This window comes from Dinoponera quadriceps, unplaced genomic scaffold, assembly GCF_001313825.1.
Source record: "Dinoponera quadriceps isolate SergipeBrazil2010 unplaced genomic scaffold, ASM131382v1 scaffold1565, whole genome shotgun sequence".
Lineage (NCBI taxonomy): Eukaryota > Metazoa > Arthropoda > Insecta > Hymenoptera > Formicidae > Dinoponera > Dinoponera quadriceps.
Genome location: NW_014556124.1, coordinates 2,471,155 through 2,492,995, shown reverse-complemented (window position 1 = coordinate 2,492,995; position 21,841 = coordinate 2,471,155). Strand labels below are relative to the sequence as shown.

The 21,841-nt window shown below is 48.0% G+C and overlaps 1 protein-coding gene across 1 annotated transcript in view; it reads left to right on the top strand.

Annotated features, from left to right (window-relative positions):
* Positions 1-21,841, top strand: part of LOC106746722 — a 56,387-nt gene that overhangs the window by 85 nt on the left and 34,461 nt on the right. The gene's annotated exons all lie outside the window — the stretch shown is intronic.

Genomic DNA, 21,841 nt, shown 5'->3' with positions numbered 1-21,841 from the left:
CCCCCCCCCCCCCCGAAATGAGTTCCCCGCGAGGGCGAACGTTTGGCGAGGATAACGCTCGGGAGCAGCTGTTGTGATAACGTAACTCGGCTAACTGCCTCGACTCCGATGGGTCCGAACAGGGATCTGTTTCATAGACATGTAATGTAGTTCATAAACGACCGGGGGCATCATCACCGCCGCACAAGTCCCGAGCTTACGTCGGTATACGCGTATCGCATCCCCGTCGTTTTCGCTCGATACGAGGGGGAAAATTCACAGATAAAATAGAGAGAGAGAGAGAGAGAGAGACGTCCGTAAAACGTTCGTTCGCGGTGACGAAATGGAGAGAAGGAGGGTGCGCGACAGAGGGTGCGTTCAGCCACGAGACCAGCGTCTACGATATCGTGCATCCGTTAAGTACGCGACGACTCGTCGGACGAATTGCACTCGCAAGTCGCGTGTTCCATGAGACGACACGACGGGGAGCTTCCTGACAATTATGAAGGAAGGATCGCGGAGACGCGCAGAAAATAGAAGCCCGAGAAAAGCGGGAATCTTTTTTTATCGTGTTATATGGGTAAGAGAATGAGAGGGGGGGAGGGGGGAGAAAGTCTCGAGCGGGGGATTCGAGACGGAATATAAAGTTCAAACGCGAGAGAATCTGACCTCTCTGGAGCGGACCTCGAGAACTTCGGGGCTTTAAAACATTCAAGGAAACTTATGGGGATCGTGAATTAAAAAGTTCGAATTTGATGAGTACGATGACCGGGTATTTGAAACGTAAAATTTGAGACAGCTCGAAATTTTACGCGCGATTTGAAGCTTCAAATCAAACTTTGAGGCGCATATAGGTCAACCCGGAATAGAATTTTAGGTTCGAAACGGAATCTAAAATCGAAGTAAAACAACACACACGAATTGTGAAATTTGCATTTATATCTGGTGTCTCCGAGTTTGCGTTGAAATTTCAACCATTTCGAGCGTATTTCCATTGTTTTAGATGACAGAAATGTGAGACCTGTTTGCGTAGATCGAAAGAATGCGAACTATTTTGTAGTTTAGTTATCGAATTATTTTTTCGCTTTTCTCTTCGGTTTATCTAACGCTGCAATTCGAGATCTGTCACATTAAAATATCCGCGTTCGCGGGTCGTAATTCTATCAGTATTGATTAATGTAAATATCTTTGATATACAACTTTATAATTTTGATCCTAATTTCTCCTCTTATGTATCAAACATTCGCATCCGAAATATTAGGGTAAAACGGGGTAATAGAGGTCACCTAAGTGGAAACTCTCATAAAATTGGCAAGAAATGTCGGATTGAGGATCTGTTTGATACAATGATTATCTACAGGTATTTACTATGATATAGACTGGTGCAAGAAATTCCATAAAAATGTGCACCAGAGAAACAAATGAAAAAGCGAAAAATAAAATTTGACTGGGATTATCCCGACCTTAGGGTAATGCCGGTCAACGATGTTTAAAACCAGTGAAGACATGCATTTCACTAAAAATTGAACGTATTTATCGAAAAAAAGATATGACAAAAGTTTTGCACGTAATATCTTGAAACATAGCCAATTGTTTATTGCATTCATCGCAATGATATTCATCGGGAGTATCCCAATCGGTACGATTCTTGTACCAATCCAAAGTTCGCAAAATATGCAGCGAAAAATCATATTTCGTCATTTCCCTGAAATTCCCCACAAAGAGGACATGACCGTTAATCCCGGTCATTCTAGCATCGACTGACCGGCATTACTCAAATTACACGTTTTCACAAATACGAGTAGATTTAACCACGTTACAACGATCCACCGATTCAGACAACCAATACTCTTACCGTAAATTAGAAGGTTTGAATGACATTGCGCGAAACAGCGCAATAATTTGACACGAATAAATAATATCGACTTGCCACGCTTCTTCAGCAACGATCTGTACATCAGAAAACGACGGAACAAACATTTCGCAACAGCTCAGCCGTGAACAATGCTAAGATAGCGGTGTTTTGTCCGATGTTTTCTACGGCCCTTCTTAAAGAAGACGGAATTTGCAAGAATTCAATTCGTACCAACCACAGTCGAGATACAGAGATGACCGGCATTACCCACTGACCGGTATTACCTCATTCTCCTCTCTTATAAACATAATTTTTCTACCTGGAAAATATGACTCGCGATCGGACAGATATTCGTCGTTCAACGGAGATGCAAATTGGAAGGTTCGTTTCTCCGGTCTCGCGAACTAATAAAAAGCGCTACTTTAAACCACGCTCATCTCGATAAACCATCCCGAAGTAAATTAAAGTAGAGTGGAAGAAACAATTGTTTTCCCGCGAAACGCGCGCGCGCGCTATCCGCGCAAAGCCGGACCGTGCAAATAAACGATTAATTCGGGAATTAAGTTCTCAAAGGAAGCGCGACCGTTATTTACTCTTTTCGCTGGATCGCCTCTTTTTCTCTATCGCTTCTCATAATCGGATTCCGGTGGTGTCCTTAGGCGTCGCATCTTCTCGTTATATCCGGAATTGCTTCTCGTGTTATTCCTTTGTCCCATAAGGAAAATTAGCAGTCGTCCCTGCGGCGAGGAATCGGCAATCGATCGCGATCGCCTGGCCGTTTGTTATATAATAATTCACAAGTGCTCGCCAATCGCGTCTCATTAAATTTCCGCGTTTGATCGGATTATTTAGATTCTCGCGCGCCAACGTTGCTTTAACATGCAAATGGCGCGTTAAGCGGCTCGCGAAAAATGAAGGTTCAGCGACGGAGGGATTATTGATATTTAATGCAAATGCCACGTTTATTATGTTGTTGTTAAACTCGCGGAGGGGCAGCGGGTGGGACAGGGCTTACGAAATAAAAGCTTGTCGCACTTTAACGCTCGACCCTGTGAAAACGCGAATGCAAAAAAAAAACGCGCCCCGTAAACACAATGATGATCGTTATTACGGCTTAATGTAAAATGTTTTCTCTGCGTATTGCCGTTAATGCGCGCACATTACGTAGTCATTATAACCGTCCAGCCTTCGCTATCAGACGACGCAAAGCCCACGTCGCACGTGACGTAGTTTCGCGCTTATTCGGGTAGATATTTCGTTTCATCGCCGTTAATTTGTTCTCAGAGCGATCGGGACGCTTCAGCCGTTGCCCGTTCGCGTAAATGCCATCGAGATCCGACGAACAAGCACTCTGACGCACTCAGAAGCGGGGATGGCCGTCGAAAGTACGTCAGAGTGCGAACACGCGTGGCCGAGCATCGCGTTGCGACACGCTCGATACGCGTGTACACACAGGCGTACCTCTAGTTGCAGCGTGACGAAGCTCGACGTTAAAGAGCCCGCAATATCGGGGAAAGCGCGGGCTGGAGAGCGACTTGGCAGGACCTGGAGGATACGGAGAGTGTAATGTAAACTAATTAGCAACGAGTCTACGTCAATTAAGCTCGCTAGAGTGCCTCTTGCGCCGACATTCCGCCGGTGGGGCGCCGATACGGGGACCGGCATCCTGCCATGACAACAACCGTGTACCGGGTTTATGGAGATCGAAAACTATCGATGACGAGGCTATCTCTCGCAAGCTACCTCCTGGTATTAGGTTTCCGTCTTTGCCGAAGTTCCGACGAATTTTCGCAAGAAGATACCGGAGAGTCGTCGTAGAAAGAGCAAGAAAAGAGATCGAAAGGTCCGAGAGAGAAGTTTGTATTTTCGTGGGGAATTTTTATTCGCCTAATTGTTTAATCGAACTAATCCGAATTATCTAACTCAACTATTTGCGTCTCCTTTAAAAACCGATTTCTATTTTTACCCTATTTTTATGACTCCGAAATTCCAAAATTAGCGCGCGAACATCTTATAATAACAATAATCTTTATTTACGGGAAAAAGAGACCCTTCAGCATGTAATATAAAATAATAATCTCCTGATGCACAGGATCTCTAGATGCACAGAAAATAAGAAAGAGAGGCAGCTATGAATAAAAGAAGAAAGATAAAAAATAAATTAATTTGATCAGTACATAAGAGAGTTAAGAGATCGCACGCATAATAGAACCTTTAAATACTACTGGCAATGAGTAGAAGAAATTAACAGCATTATATAATGAATTTGCAACAACAGACAATCGATTTACATTAGAGATTTAGAAATTCCGTAGAATGTTTTATAAATAAATATTTCGTAAATATCGCGTAAATATTTCGAAAATGCTCTCCTTCGAGATCCTCAAATATTCTCGAAATTACCTTACGACGTAATATAAAGCGCAACTTACGTGACATACATATTCACTTCTGAGATAGAAAGAAGTTATTTCAGTTACGTAGAACTCGTTTCACCGTGCTTTACTCGCTGCAGCTTCCTTCGGACAGCTTCGATCGCTCGAGTGCGCGCGCGTTTTCCTGAGGACAATTACAAGCACTAGCGGGTTTCTGCGTACATCGGAGAGAGCGTTATCGGGGTGTAAAGCGACCGACGGGGGGAAGTAATCGGGCTATAGACATCGGGTCACCGTTCACACGTGAGCTTAATGCCGCGGGCGTAACACGCGCTAATAGGAAAATACTAAAACGGGAAATTACGTTCGTCCTATGACGTCCGTCGCATCCGGCCGATCGAAGCGGGAGCCGGCTCTCGCAATTATCTCATCTACGATAGACGGCCTCGAAATCCACGCTTTCGAATTCGCGGCACGTCGCGGAACACCCTCCGGTGATCCGATACTTCGATAATTCAGACGCACGTTCCGATGACACGTGGACCGCTTCACGAGGGCATATATCATTCTTACGCGCCCGGCGGTACGTGTTCCAGTGTTTGTCATTTTGTCGGGAAGCAGTCAATCGGACCGGCGAGGATGCAGTCGCGAAGAATAACACTCTTACGTGACCGTTGCGAAATTGAAAGGACACACGAATGAATGAAGAGCGCGTGTGCCGTATTATTTTTGATAGGAAGTGGCAGATTGATAATTTCACAGAGTGCGTCATACGTGACTAGGACGGCTAACTCTTGATCATCCAATTACGGGATATCGATCTTAAAGGTCGGGACACAAAGAAATCGGGACTTTCAGTGAAAAATAAAAGATAAATAAATTAGGCGAACGTAGGTAAGTAAGTGAAATGTTTATTCATTATTATGTCAAGATCAAACAATCAACTGAATGGTTTTCATAGTTTTGTGTTTTCATAGTAGTGAAGTGCTTATTCGGTTTCTTAAATATCTCTTGGTTTCCCCTCATTTTTTTTTTCAAAAAGTACCGAGTAAATCTATATTTATAATGTCTGTAAATAGTAATAAATTATAGAGCGATCGATAATATGCTATATTTTGTTAATAATAGCGACTTTTGATTGGTGTCTAAATGACCAGATGACTATTTCCGGATCAATGAGAGCCGGAAATCGGAATGTCCCGCGAAAATTGGGACGGTTGATCACTCTATACGTGACTCCAGTTTGCTCTTATAGACGTTCTCCATGAAAAACGTTTAATATAATAAACATACAATTATATAAATATAAAAATAAATAAATAAATATATACATAATAATGAAATGCACAATAAATCTGAAATCTCCGAAGAAAAGCGTGAAGTCGCGCGCGGAAGCAGGGAATTAATCAGATCGTTACCAACGAACGATCTGATTGACGGAAATAGTCAGCGGGGATCAACGGATCTGACCGAGGCGCACCGGCGCCGATACTCTTTCGTTGTCGGCGCTTCATCGACGGTAATGCAAATTCTACGGATCCGCGTCCGGTACGAGTGAAGTTTGATTCGCTCGGCGAGCGCATCGCTCGCAACAACCTCCTCTCTCCGGCCGCGCGTTTCCACGTTCATCGAAATCCGGCATGCCGCATGGAACTTCGGCAACTTCGATCGTCCGAGCCGAGATGCAATTGCGGGATTAATCAACGGTTGCATACACGCGCTCGCACACACACACGCGCGCGCGCGATTCTCCACGTACGTCGCGGCGGCGGCGGTAACGGAGGCGGTATTCGGCACGGTCGATATTCGCCTCTCTCCTGTACATCGGAGACGGCTGCTATTTTATTCATAATTCGAGATATGATTCCCACAACGCGCCGCTACCGTCACTTATGCATTATCCAGCCCGGCGTGTGACGTCCTTCCTTCCTCTTTTCACCTATGTGCGTCGTGCGCGCACGACACGCCTGGGCTGCGTCCGCCCAAAGTGGATTTATGTGACGGAAAACCCGCCGATATCTGCTGCTACCTCTCGCGACAAACATTTTCTCGAGTGCGACGATATATATATACAGCACACAGCCTCCCTCCTATATCCGATTTCGCGAGCTACCGCCGAGCTATCTAAGTAAAAGCGCCTCCTGGCTCCTCCATCAGAAGGCGACCGATAAATCAGTTCCGTGGGTCGCTTTCGAGAAAGGGCGGAAAATCCACTCCGCGGCCCGGCACGACGAAGTTCCGAGCGAGAAACTAAGTTCCGTCTTGCCCGTAAGTGATCGGAAAGTATGTGGATCGTATTTACAGGTTCTAACCGCGGGATCCTCTTTTCTAAATGACGAAAGGACGGCCAGCGTCGCGCGCCGGTCGCGCAATTTAATTGTCACGTGGAACTCACTCTCGTTCGTTAATTCTAATCGTTAACGCCGTTTTCCGGCGTTAACCCGGTGCAATAAAGAAATAGTTAAAAGCTCTCTCGTAAATGATATTTCGGTAATTACTCCAGCGTGCAGGCGAGCGTGCGTGGATGTTATTTACAAAATGAAAGGGGCCTTCTCCACTTTGAACGCGGAACTTCAGTTATTCTACACGTTCACGTTGTTAATTGAGAGAAGTTTTCGCGAACAATATGCTCGCTGAAACGCACGGTACATCCGCGAGAAACACTCCTCCGAATCGTCCGTTTTTCCACGATTTGAAAAACAACTTTATATCGATTATCCGCCCACGATATACCGACCCCTTCACCCTCTGGATTCATAACCCGACTGACTGTGACGTTTTCAAATGTCGCATGCAAGTGTTGTGTGTATGTGTGTGTACATATATTTATATATATTTTGTGTGATTTTTGGTTTTCAAGTAAATGAATCTCGATACTGGCGACGCAAACGTGCCGGGTATAAAATCTGGATTGGTGGGCAAACACTTTCCGCGTACAAATGACCGCGGAAAATAGGTTTTCCCTCGATGGAGCACACTCGCGCCAACGGCAGCGTTGAAAGCTCTCTCTCTCTCTCTCTCTCTCTTGCGCGAAAGAATCCCGAATGCCGCGGATATCGATCGATTCCTGCCGTTCCAGACATCTTGAGGGCCCTCTCTCTGAGGGCGGCTTTAAGCCCGCGGTTAATAAGGGCTTCATTAAGTTACCGTGATCCGCGGGGAGAGGAAAGAGGGAGAAACTCGGCTCGCGCGGAGCGAGATTGCGCAGATTTCGCAGATTATATCGCGAAATTGGCTAACCGACGGCGCATCCCGTAATCGCGAGTAAATTTCGCGAAAATTCGACGTTGCAAAATGGATATCGCGAAAACGGATAGCGACGAGTTATCCAATCGGGAGAATAATTACGCTTCCCCCCCCCCCCCCGCGGTACGGGGCGGTCCCGTGGATCGCGGGCGCATCCGAGTGATTTTCACGAGATGAACGACGACGATTCTTTCGTGCGATCTGTGAAAACCCGTCCGGCCGCGAGGAACGCGAGACGGGAGCCGACTTTCCCGCGGAATAATTCTTGACATTACGGATCTCCGCGATCCGAGGCCGACGTTTAATATTCCCATGACGTTTGAATAGCCGTTTTACCGCGTCTAAAAATAACAACGTCGGATTGTTCTCGATGTCGCCTACTCCCGGAGGATGGCGACGCGACGTGACAATGGAACGCTTGAAGAGCTCGGGAAAGCGCGCTCCGCCGAGTGACTCGCGAGAGCACTGTGAAATCCATCCGCTCGGCGCGTCATGCGCGCGCGGTCCTGCAAAAAATTCGGCCACGGCGAAATTTCACCTGAACACATACAGAGCGCTGCGGCGGCGCTACATTTTATTTACCGGGCAGGTTCTACTCCGGGAAGAAGAGAAGAAGAAAGAATTAAAACTCTTCCTGCGTTTAATTGCCTTCTTGCGCGAACTCGCGTGAATATCACCACCGCATTTTTTTCCTTCTACATCCGCCGGTCGCTACGCACGGTGTGTGCGTTAGGAGGCAAAAAATTCCCGCGCAAACGCCCCGCTGAAACTTCCGGCGACGACACAGCGCGCACTTCAACGCGCTCGCAACTCGCGCGTCATTGACCTCGCGCGTGTGGTCAGTGCGCAATCATGCAAATGCGATATCAACGACCGCAGTCGTAACGATACTCGCGATCGTTGCCGCGCGTTCCCCGAGACCGTCCTCTCCCCCCACCCCCCTCCCCATTTTATAACTATTTCTCGCGTCTGCGAAGAAGGGGTAAATAATTTTCACGTTGATACGGCGCGTGACGGGCGCGAAGGGACGGGGAACAAGCGGGACACCGCCGTCTGGTCCCGAAGGATGGTCCCTCGCGCCGCAAGGACGTCGACGACGACGACCGACGAGAGAGGGAAGAGGAGACGAAGGAAGGGTTCGCGCGAGGGGATGGCAAAGAAGTGGCTGGAACAGAAGGAAAAGGGAAAAGAGGCAGAAAGAGGGCCGAAGAGACGACGAGGAAGGCGAGCGGCGAAGAGACCGAAAGGGAGAAAGAGAGCGGAGAGAAAGAGAGAGAGGCAGTGAGAGAAGCGGAGAGGAGCGGAGAGTGTCACAATAGCTCGCAGATTGGAGAAGCAGACGTACAGTCCCTGACCTAGCCGCGTACAGTCCGACCAGAAGGTTGGACGGCGGGGGTGTCACGTGAAATAATGCCGCTCCAGTCCGCTCCAGAAGCTCGCGCTTCTCTCGGCCGATCAGACCGGCATATTACTACTTGTACGAATACGAATGTATCCCAACCGCGGAGAGGACAGGGAGACGGGAATCCTTGATGGTTCCTGGTAGTTGTGAACCCGGCTGATCGAACCGAGGTCGGTCGGTCGAGGCGCTGTTAGCGGATGACGAGACGTCCCCGCGTCGCCCACGCGGCATCTCCGAGGAGATTCTAGGGGGGATCAAACTGATGCGGCCTGACGCGCGGGTTTATGTAAAGCAATCTTGCCGCGGTCAGACCAGTCACAAACTGCGAAGACCGTACATCCCCCCTCCCCCTCCCTTCCCCCGGGGAGATTTCCGTGTCATAATCGGCGACGATGTTTAATACGGTCGAATTATTTCGTCGATATGAGAAATTGCATCTCGACGAAATTGATACACCGAGAGGAATATGACGTGACGCCGCTTAACACGTGCGTTCGCTTCGCGCTTCGGAAGGAAACGAATTCTCTTTTTCGGATTCTAACAGAAAAAGGAAAAAGAGAGAAGAGCGCGCCCGTCCTTTTCCTATCTCGCTGCGCGAAATCCGTCGCTCGTGGCGACTCCCGAGTTTATTAACCGACGAGCCTCGCGGACTTGCGGAAACAATTTCTGGCGCGCCGCAATGTGTCAGTAGGGAAAAAAGCCTGTCGCGGAGGGATCGTTCGCGAGACTGGGAGACGACGAACGACGAGGCGCCCTTCAGGACCAGACTTGACCGCGGTACTTATCGAGCCCGCAAAATCAATCTCGGCGATTTCGTATGACAGCGAATACCCAAGCGAGCAACGCAATTACCGGGACTATTATCGACTCCATTCCGACCCCTTCCGGCGTGGGGTGTGAAGGCCGACGGAGGGGAGGGGAAATGCGAGGAGGGGGAGGACGGGGGGAGCGAGGAGGGAGATCTCGCGGAAACTTTGCAGCGAGGCCCCTCCGCGCGATCCAGACCGGCATTCGCCTCTTCAGCTTCTAATTTCTCGCTCTCGGTTTCCGGTTTCGCGTGCTGGAAAAGTTTCGGAACGGAAGTTGCGCCGCCGCCGTCGTGCCGCTTGCGGATGCTTCGAGCAGGAAGAAGAAGACCGTCTCGAGGTCGGTTTAGATGCCGTAGCTCTGGGGCGTAATATTGATCATGGCGTGGGCGGGCGGGCGGCAAAAGGGGGCGAGCGAGACGAGGGGGGCAGGTAGGGTGTCTGCACACCCTCTCTTCCGCTTCTCCCTCGACTCTCCACGGAGGCACAGAGGGAGGCGAGAAAGGGGCGCGAGAGGGTAGAGGGACCGGCTGAAGCGTTACAACGGGCCCACTCGCTGCATACACACGTCGCGTATACCGGGTGCTCGTTAAGAAAACTCGTCCTCCCGGAAACCGCGCTCGCACACCTTCTTTTTCATTTTCCTCCCTTCTGTCCGCGATTTTCATAATTACGCCGAAGGAAATGAGGCGAACAGAGGTACTCGAGAATTCCGGTCCAATTGCTGTTGATTTGATTTTTATATTATCCTTTTGTGCGTGTGTGTGTGTGTGTGTGTGTGTGTTTCAGCTGAAGTTGCAGATTGTAAGCTCTTTTCTAAGAGAAACATTCCAGCTGTTTGAAAAAAAAAAAAAACAAGAAACACTAACGGAAATGTTATTACTGTTGCCGCTTTAACTTCCCGGTTATAGCAATAGTCGCAATTATTGATTAGACACTGGTGACAAGAGCTCACTACCACCATTCGGAAGGGTCGTGTGAGTCAAGGAACTTGCGATTTTGGAATTTAATGTCAAAAATATGCACGTTGATTTATCTCGAGATATCTGTAAATAAAAATGCAATGACTCGCTACTGACGTTCACGAATACACTCGACTCGTTTCAAGCACGAATAATCTTATACCGTATAATCCTACCATAGAGAATAGAGACGCGATATGCATCCGCGTGTAAAAATATCATCTCATGCTTAGCGCGAGACCCGTTCTTTTTACCGATGGTATATCCAATTACCGGCCACCCAGTACGCCATCGTCCGTCGAGAAAATCATTTCGCAATGTACACTTCCCATAAAGCGCCCCGCCGCTCGTTATCCACGCCAGCCGCGTGCTGTCAATCATCGAATTCCCGGCGAAGCTTTTTCCACCTTTCACGCCGGGTTTTTCCGGCTGAGAACCGCTGGTACTCTTTCAGTCAGGATCGAAATGACAGTCTGGGCGAGAGGCGCGAGAGCTTTCAAAGCTCTCTCCTCTCTTTCTCTCTTTCCCTCTCTCTCTCTCCCTCTCTACTGCTCTCTCCCTGCCCCTTTCTCCATGCCTCTCGCAGTGGGGAGTTTCTGTGCAGTACGATATGGGATATCGTGCTCATGTATGCACACGTGTATCGAGCGAGCAAACTCGCCCGAGTGTAGGCGTAATCGTTCGAGCGTGTGGGTGCGTGCAAAAAACTCTTTTGCCAGCAACAGAGAGAGAGAGAGAGAGAGAGAGAGAAGCAGCGAGAAAGAGGAAAAGAGAGAGAGAGAGAGAGAGAGAGAGAGAGAGAGAGAGAGAGAGAGAAAGAGGAAGGACTCACAATACCAGCCCTGCAGGTGGAGGCCATAGAAAAGCTCGTCTGGCTTAAAGGGTCAGGTCTCGGACCGCACGCGAAGGGATCCGCGAATGTCATTATTGAGAATAACTCTTCCCGGAATGCCGATATTACGTATACATGGCACGTGCGTTACTAAACACGCTGTCGCTCGCGTCGTATTTTTAGATCCGGCCCGTTTTTCAGTAGTGCTTCCTCGCTCTGTGCGCATATCGTTTCTCTTTGAGAGCAAAAGAACAGGAGAGACGGAGGAGAGTCATTTTTCTATTAAATTTCATCCCGGTTAAAGTCACCGATTCGTGATTTTGTGCGAGGAGAAATTGGAGTTTCCTTTTCAGATGAGAAACCGAGAAAAGCGCGGTAGAGCCGATCATCCTCGCGAAAATTACTTCGGAAAGCCACTTCGGACAGATCCTCCGCACAATTTTTAATCTTTTATCGCGGCGAAATTATGGTTTTGACCTTTCGACAGGGGGATACAAAGGAAATCCGTTCCAAAATTGATTCGCAAATCTGTTTGCAAAGAAAAGCCGGGGAGCCTGAGGTACCCTCCTCATCCCCGACATCCGCGTAAACACGACGGCGCAGCGCTGAGATGCGAGTAACGACGCGATTTTTCGTAAAGGCAAACACCCTCGCGCGGGCTAACGCGGTATTTATGCTCGCGAAAAGCGCGAAGGGAAGCCGTCATGGACGGGAATAAAGTTGTTATTCCTCGCGATCGCGGGAAATAAACCGGTTAGTTAGCCGAGACCGGCCGACACACGCACGGAAACTACCGGAAAATTTAATTTCTCCCCAGGCGGGCGCGTGACGGCGGAAAGGGGTGTGAATGCGAAACACGATGTAAACCGATGAAATTAATAGTTACGCTGACGCATTATCCCACGATCGCTCTTCCCGAGCGATAATGCACTCGTATGTGCGCAAGTCGTAAACACGTAGTGTCGCGTTTCCACGCGAACTCCCGGAGCTTTAAAAACACCCTTTCGATGCTCGACGTCTCGTCGACTCTTACTGGAACTTCGAATCGCGAGGAAAGATGGACTCACGGGAGGGGGGGGGGGTGATTCGTGATCAAGCCCAATATCTATTATCGAACATGATGTTAATCGCGTTGTGCGATATTTGTTCCGCCTAACCATTTCCAAATTTACTGATCGCCAAATGCGCAATAATACGCGACGCCGACGCGCTCCCCGTATTATTCTAAGCACACTCGGCAGCGCTAAATGCGTTTGATTCGATTTTCGAGTTTCCGCCGAGTTTCAATTTAAACACGAGTGCAGCGTCCAATATTATTGTACTCGCGCACCGGGGAAATAAACGGCTGCATTTAGCAATATGTGGGACGCGCATATCGGCGTTTCGTAGGCAGAGATTCCACGTTGAAACATGACGACGTCGCGTCCTTGTGCGCAATCCGCGTAGTAACACGATAAGCGTGAAGGTAATTTTTTTCTAAAAATAATAAAACCCGCACGGAGAGAAAGAGAGAAAGAGGAGGGGGGGGGGGAGAGAAGTTCATGGATGGTAACACAGAGAAACAGGGCGATATGCTTGAACGAGGGCTGTAGCGGCTGAAGGGGGTAGGCGGACTGTACAAAGGGTTGTGCAGCTGCCATAGTCGAGACCTCTCCAATTATGGTCTCGGCTTCCCCTCGTCGTGTGTGACGTCGCGACGCGGCGTTTCATTAATTTTAATGAAATCTTCTTAATTCTGTCGGCAGCGGCGGAGTTTGATTTAAGCCCGTCCGGATTCGTGATCGGAGGTCCTTTCTCTCTTTTTTTTACACATTGTAGGTAACACAAATTCATATTATACATTAGGCAAATGTTGTAATCACGAAATATTGTTCAGAAAACTGTCCTCTTTTAGATCTCGCCGTATGCGAGAAAAATCCAATTCTTTATGAAGTACGTTTCGAGAGAAATGGAGATGAAAATTTGATGCATTTGACTTAAAAAGTATAAATAACACTGAGGTTCCTTACAATCGTTCAAACATCCATTTCCTTTTCAATTTTAAGGTATTCGTTGACAATCTTAACTTTCAAAGAAATAAGTAAAAAAGACATGACTAGTCAAAAATGACACAACTAATAGAGAACAAAAGTTGTTTTTAATTAATTTTTGGCGTTCATAAAGCTTGGATACTTTTATTTGATATAGAAAGACCTATGGGCTACCCATTGGTAACAAAATCTCCAAATTCTGCGGGTTGGATCCTTCTTGCATATGGTCATTTTATTTTGAATATCTCTTTCCGATTGCAATATATTCGAAAAGTATCGATTTATCTCGAATACCTCCCCCCTGACGATCTTACCAAGAGCAGATACATCTTCCGAGATAAGTACATCTTCCCAGATAGTAGATCTTATCGGGAGAAGACGATGCTCCTCGAAGTTACAAATAAGAGGAGACACAGCGGTGAAAATGGAAACAAAGGGAAAAGTAATTATTGCGAGACTCGTGCCGCGCGCCTTTCACGAAGTGAAGAATTTCAATAAGAGCGTCATGAATGCGAACGAGTGTAGAACCAAAATAATATGTAAATCCTCCATTACGGTCGTCGAGGGCTCCGCGAGGCGGAACCGTGAAGCGAGAAATCTGGCGCGCGCGCGCCGGTAATCGCGTTGTTTACGGACGCTGGGATTGCGTCTTCGCGAAGTCGCGAGGAGAATTTTGCGCGGCGAGCTGCGGCGCGAAAAAGAGGCGCGAGGAAATGACGTTTCGCGCGAGTCTCTTTTTCCGAGCGGAGAGAGAGAGAGAGAGAGAGAGGAGACACGGGACAAGTTTTATTGCCACGGCTCGCTGCATCGTTGCACACGCGCGCGCTTCCCAGCGTGAGGGGGAAGAGGGAGGATCGCAGGGAGGCGACAGGGGATCCCCTCTAAAGCCCTTAATTGCGTCGCGTACCGTTCTCAAATTTAAATGTTTGCCAGCAACGAGCCCAGAGCAGGTTTCATCTCGCTTGCATCGGCAAGACGGCGGGCAGGAAACTTATCGGTATGCCGAACACGCCGTACCTAAACCACCGATTATCATATTTATGATGTCTTCTCGTTTCCGCGAGGAAAAGAGGGAGAGATGGGTGGAGGAAGACGAAGGAGTAGGAGGAACAGAGGTCGGAAGAGGAGGTAGCTCACGCGTTCACCGTATCGACTCCCCGGAGGTGCATATCATCCCTCGCGTGGGACGCGCGCCATGATCGAACGGAATTAAGTCATTATCGGGATCGCATTTTTCCCCATAGTTGCCAGGGATCGTTTCGCGTGAAAATTAATTTCAACGGCCGAGCTTACGCGCGACTACGGAATCGGCTAGACGCTGCCGGTTGCGATTAATGTCAAGGGTGCTTCGTATTAACTTGACCTATTCTCTTTTTTCTTTTTTTTCTTCTTTCTCTCTCTCTCTCTTCTTCTCTCTCTTCTGCGATTTACAATATACTCGGTTACACGACGACGCAGACCGGTGGTTGAATATTCCGAGCAGGACGGATTGAGAAAGAAAAGAATTATCGCTTTTTCTAAGCGACTGCCGACTGACATCTTTTCCGCGAGTTTCCGAGTAGCTTCTTCCTTGGTTATTTCGTGGTCAGCGATACCGCTCGCCAAACTTCCACCGGGGGGAAAATGAAAGTTCGAAGGGGGCTTTCAAACTGCGACTCCACGTGCGAATATATCGCCGTGTTATGGTTTTGGTGCTTTTGAACGGGAAGTTAAACACGGGGGTGGCAGGCAAAGCGAGCGTACAAAGTACACTTCGCTTCTTGTTAGCAGGATTAATAACTTCGCCACAGCTGGCTCCATCACGTAGTAGTTAAGTTATGAACAGAAAATTACACCCCCCTCCCCCCCACGCACCCTCTAATCGCCGACGAAAAATCGCCCGATGAATTATTAATATTGTCTTTTGACAATAAATCGTCGGGAGGATGAGCGGTATTACTTGGCACTTATATTATTCTTACGTCGTTGTGTCGGAGCTGTGTGAAAGTTGAAAGTTAAATCTCCGTGCCGTGGAGCCGATGTTTCGTCTCGTTCGGTGTCCGGTTACACAAAAGTTTCGAAATGTAAGCGACCTAAAAAAATTTGCTAAGCTCGGTCGTGCATTTCGTTCGTCAAATATTAAACATTATCTCGATCGGTGCACTCGACATAATACATACGTGTCGTTTCGAAACGACGACCGAGAATCAAAGAGACAGACATTGACCCTGTTTCTTCAAGGTACGGGGAACATCTCGCTCTCGTGAGCTTCGAGGAAACTTGTCAATACCTACGTAACCTCGCAAACAAGTGCTTACAAAAATACACGTGTCTCGCGTTCGAAGTCAGTCCGCGACCGGAGGAGGCGCGTTTTATTCGGCTTTTTATTTCCGGTATTTGAAGCGTGCTTCTCATCATCGATAAAGTCAGCCAGGTGATACCGTGCCGGCCCCTCTGTGTCAAAAATATATATGTATATACAACACACGGTCCGTGCCGACTACCGCATTTCGAGAGCGAGGGTTAAGCGGTGTCACGGGGCGGTATCGGCATGAATGTTTCATGAGGCTCTCACACGCGGCCAGATCGCACACGCACGTGCGTGGTCGTGTTTGCCGGACTACAATCCAGAACGCGCGCACCTAAATCATTGTCACTTCACTGATTGGCCGGTGTCCATGGTGCTCGTAAAAAAAAGTTCCGAATTCTCCCGGCGGCGTTCATTCGCCGCCTCCGTCGCCGCCGCGTCTCGGTTTTTTCGTGCTCGTTCGTTCGTTCGTTCGTTCGTTCGTTCGTTCGTTCGTTCGTTGTATTTACCACGGAAATGGTGAATCAGGAGCGAGTGACGAGAGAATTTAATTCCCTCTTCCTCGCAGCCGCGCGCGCACGAGAAGGCGATTATTCTACCTCACGGAAAAAATGTCGATCGAAATTATGTTAGTATCTTTTTCCCTTCTTTTTTCTTTTCAAGCACACGTTCTCCCACCGAGACATCTCGCGTACCGGACAAGCAAATGAAACGAAGGTTTTGCGCCGTACATATTTCCTACGCTCCCTGAATTTAAAATGAAACAAGCGTAATTTGCGTCTTTGAGAAGAGAGGAAAAAGAAAAGCAGAATGGCCTGACAAAAACGTATAAGCACATAGAAAGAGAACAGAAAAGAGAGAAGAATAGAGAGAGAAGAGGGAAAGAGGAGAGAGGGAGGGGGGAGGGAGAGAGAGAGGGAGAGAGAGGGAGAGAAATGGGAACGCGCTTAAATTAACGCGCGGAAATTATAAGCCGAGCGGAACCGCGCCGAATAAACGATGAATTCGAGTCGGTCGTAGTCACAGAGCGCGTTCCCGATCGACGACGTTTCGGCATTTTTAGGTCGAGCGCGCATTGTTTATTGAAAATATGCCGGCGTCCGCGACGTCACGTCGTCGGCGAGAACGGCTGGGCGCCGGCTGCTGGCAGGGCGCGCGATTGAAGACGCGGAAAATTGGTGCCGCGTTCGCGAGCTTTTGGCTTTCGCGCAGTCAAATTCACGGTCCTGACACAAAGCAAGTCTGGAATAAATTGCACGAGTCGCGCCACCGCCGCCTTTTCAGAATACCCGCGGAAGTACTCGCGAAGGATACGCGGCACGCTTGCTCCTGACAACCTGCCGCGCCGACGAGACACCGCGAACAATGGGCGGATGTCGAAAACTCGCGCGAGATCGTCTCATGAGATCATCGACGAATTTTCCGCGACGTTAACGACTCCGGCATTTGCGTCGCAATTAAGATAAAAGTACTTGGACATGTATGAGGAGACCGAGACTATTAGGCATACTTTTTACATTTTATTTTTTTGTTCTTTCCTGCACAGCATTTTGTGCCTATTTTTAGTATAATTCGTAAGTATAATCGATAGACATCGGTATAGTGAACTTTGAACCTGTCATTAGGTACAACAGCTGTCGTATACTTGTAGATTAAATCACTCTGAACAATAATGTCCTGTACCATTTTGCAAATAACACGCAAATTTTGGAGTTATTAATTAAAGAAATCTCTATACATGGCCATTTTCAATCGTTAATAACTCGAAATTTTGCATGGTTATTTGCAAAATGGTAAAGGGCTTTTTTGTTCATCTTAGTCTACGCCTCAGTTCTACGCCTTCACGAACTTAGTTCCCGTGGCTCTGAGACACCCTGTGCATATTCATGATCGAAAGTTTGCATCCGTAGTTAAAACCAAAACAGTAAGAATAACCAGATTAAGATACATGCCCGGATATTGGTATTTTTACATCGTGTCGAATGTGGCTAATTTCAATCCTCGTGCGCCTTGTTAACGTTATGGGTACATTTTTCACGGTAAATAAATAAATAAGCGACGATTGGACACGCTTGATTTTTTAATAATGCAGCCGGCTTGGATAATTCAGGATGCTCAGCGCGGTACCGTACGATCGATATATCGAACCGTGCATATAAAATGTTTCCATCAACGGTGTTAGTTTTATCGTTGCACTCTTGAGACGCCGAAAAATTCCGGTCGAAGATGCGCCAGGTGACATTGTAAAGCCGCTCTCGCGAGTGAACGAAATAGACTATTAGGATAAGAACATGCAATTTCATGCAAAGCGCTCTAATTTATCATTTTAATGCGACACATCAGAGGGAGATATGAGAAGTAGGTTATTAAAATATCGACTCGTGAATATATAGTCGCGCGTGTACACGATACAAAATATATAATTAAAGTCATGGAAAAGAGAGAGAGAGAGAAAAAGAGAGGGGGAGGAGGAGAACGAAAAGAGAGGAGACCGAGACATAAAAAAAGAGACGCTTTAGATTTGATTTAAAATCAGCCGCTTGAAATTCGACGAGGGAAGGTCGGAAAGTTCGATGCGACGCGAGACGCTCAACGGTTTATTTCGCACATCGTTTCGCAACGCCCCGAAATTGCAGATCCACCCGATTGATCTCGGATGAATATTTAAGCCCGTAGCACACTATCGTATCCCTCCTGCCGCCTTACTTCCTTTCGATCCCCTGCACACACAAACTGAACGATACCCCGCTCGCTGGAGGGCAAAATTTTCAACGACGCTGGGCGACTCTTTCATTTCATTCCTCGTGTTGTGCGAAAATTTATCAGGGACCATTAAAGTCGCGTAAACGTCGGCCACACTAGTGGAATATATTTTACATTAAGCGACGCTGTATGATAAAATTAAACGTGAGCGCGATATGTAATTTAAGTTCGCGTCTCGCTTTACGTCTCTTTTCGTCTCTCTCTCTCTCTCTCTCTCTCTCCTTCTCCCCTGCTCTCGTTACTTAACGTTGAAAATATCCGGCTTCTACGTCTACGGGTTTTCTTCTTCGGTCATACGTTTACCGAGTTTTCTCTACAATTTTTACGCCTGTTATATCACGCGCGTTATATCGCCGCACCTACGCGAGAACCGCTTTCCCGCTCTCTTTCTCTTCCTACGTCGCGCAAATTAAATTTTATCGGCCAAGTTCCACCGCGGGAGGTATAAGCGGAAGTCTGTGCGCAAATTACATCCGATAAATGCGTTTACCATTCTTTTTTCTCGCGACGGCCGAGCGAAGCTTGCGGCATCCCGTCTCGATTTCGCTGGAGAAAAATACGAAAAAGAACTCGTCCGATTGCGCGAATGTGAGCAACGAGGAATGCAAGAAGATACCACAAATCATATATATATATATATATATACATACTCGTAATAAATTTAATTCTCGCGAGTGTAAAATCACGAACATATTTGCGAATGTATGCGTCACATTATTAAACTGACTATCGTAGTTGGGAAATAATTAACGAACAACGTTAATTGTTTAACATCCCCCTCTCTCTCTCTTTCCTTCCTCTTGCACTCCCTCCTTCCTTTTCCCCCTCTCTGCACTATAAACATAATTCTCATGAAATTCTAGTCGTCTAGTTTAAAGTCGAGGAAATGCAGCTTCGCTGCAACGACCATTATATTATGTGGAATTGTATATTTCCCCGAAAGATAAATACAAATGTCAGGGTGCAATTAGGCGTATTATCTGACAACATTGAATTCACGTTGGCTTTCACGATGCATCTATTAAGGCAACGCCGGCGGCGACTCAATTAATTTACGTGCCCCCCTAATTTTTAATATCCCGCTAGTCTCGCATTTTAATCTAATTTCCTATTTTTATCCCTCGACTTCGCGCGGAACGAGGACGCGATCAATGATAATTCTACGAGTGGAGGCGCAAAAAGAGAAACCTTATACGAGCAAATATAGAGCATCCATTCTTTTACCGTCGAGTCGCGAAATCAGCCGTTCTCCCTGCGAGGCATCGATTTAATTTTAACAATTCATCCCTACACCTAATTTAACCTGATATACGAAACACAATCGATCTCGCCCTGGCTTGTGCGAATCTTCGAGACGAGTCTTCGAAGTAGATCAAACGCAAAGAATTTTCCTAGCGATCGTTTTTTTTTTTTTTCACGGCGTTATCAATACTAGTCCGTCGTCAGCGTCGGGTACGGTCGCACGGATCGCACCTAACGAATCTCGTTTACGGAATTCGTTAGCGCCAACGATTCCAGCGTTGGCGTTACGTCGCTGCTCGGACGTCGCATTGTTGAATCCACGTAAGCTTTCGAATAGCATAAATCACATCGCCGATATCGTAGCAGTCAAGGCACAAAGGACGCGCGCGCGAGTCATCGGGGCGACTGCAAATTCGAAGTACTCGGTTGCAGCGTGAACTCGGTTGAATGTTGCATACTGTCGTCGCGCCGTCGATAAAGTTATGACGGGGCATCAATCCTAATCGAGTTATCGGAAGATATCAGGTGAGCCTGAGCGAAGCTGAATTTCGCGAGGGATTCTGTCCGCGATCGCCCCCGTAACTACTCTGCGAAACGAGGGAGGAGGATACCGTTGAACCCTCGTGAACTTATTAACCCGCGCTACTATTCTTTAGTGACGTCAGAGAAAAGAGATGGAAGCGGATGGAAGGCGGTTCGCGAGTTCCTGACAGTCGCTTTTAGCATCGCCGGCTTTAGAAGCTAATTGCAGCCAGTCTCGCAGATGTCTCGTTAACCCGGAAGAAAAGATTGCTCCATCAGCTGATGGTTTTCAACGTAAAAGAGAGATTTTATTTTTAACATAGCGGAGGATGGGAATATGAGATAATCGCTCTGAATCTTCAAAGTATACACGACCCACGGACACGCAGCGCGTTCCAGTGATACGAACGTATATTGCGCGGACCATCGCGCATCCGTGCTAAATTTATACCTTCCTTCCTCTCAAAGGACCCGAAACTTCTCAGATTTCTATCCGATGATGTCATGATCTCGATGTTTCTACTTTCTCCCCCTCTCCCCTCCGGGGTTGCTACCATATCCTTCCTTTCTATTGTTACCCGCTGTTTAACGTAATATTATACGAAAGCTCGAACGTTAGGCGAACCGATCCGGAAAGTAGATAAAACGAGCGCGAGTCGGACTCTCTCGATAAATCCCATGCACAGACACGCACGACGGACGACGGATCTCCGCGAGTCGCAAGAGACGCGGCATTTCCGCCCGATATACCGTCCGATCCGCGAAAAAAGTGTCTGGCCGATCGAAATTTCAATTAAAACCGACATGCGGCTCAATCGAAGTATTTTCCAGGAACAAAACGAAAACACGCGGCGGCGGCCCCCCTCCCCCCTTCGTTGTCTGGACCGGCGGCGTTACGTCACGAAGTCAAGGAAGCGGCGATAGGCCGGCGCTGCGCTAGAAAGAGAGAAAGGGAGGAGACAGCGGAGGGTGGCGGAGAGCCGTAGGGGTGTACGAAAGGGGCGAGGGAGAAAGTGAGCGAACGAGAGTAGAGCTGGGGGAGCGAACGAGGAAGAGCGAGATGGAAAGAGAGAGAGAGAGAGAGAGAGAGAGAGAGACGTGACGCGTGGCATCACGTGGTGTATTGATCGTTGCGCAGCATCCACGAGAGCCATTCCGGCTGCCAACCTTCCTACCTACCCCAAGCACTACCCCTTTCCCTCACACCCCCGTCTGCGCTTCGCTCACCCTCACTCCTCCCCCTCAGCGCCTTTCGCCCTTCACCCTCCACCACCCTCACTCTCTCTCTCCATTCACTCGCTCCCGAACCACCATTCTCCTCCGACCGCCGCTTCTGCAACAAACCACCCACGCGCGCGCGCGCGCGAACGAGCGAGCGAGCGAGCGCTTCTCGACCCTCTCGACGAAACCCCGTCAGACATCCATCGTCGTGTATCCAGCGAGTTAATTATTAAATGCATCGTCGGGCCTGCCGGGCTCCCGCTCCCAAAGCTGCAAGCAGCCCTCTTTTCACCCTTGTCGACCCCGCGTGAAGTCATTC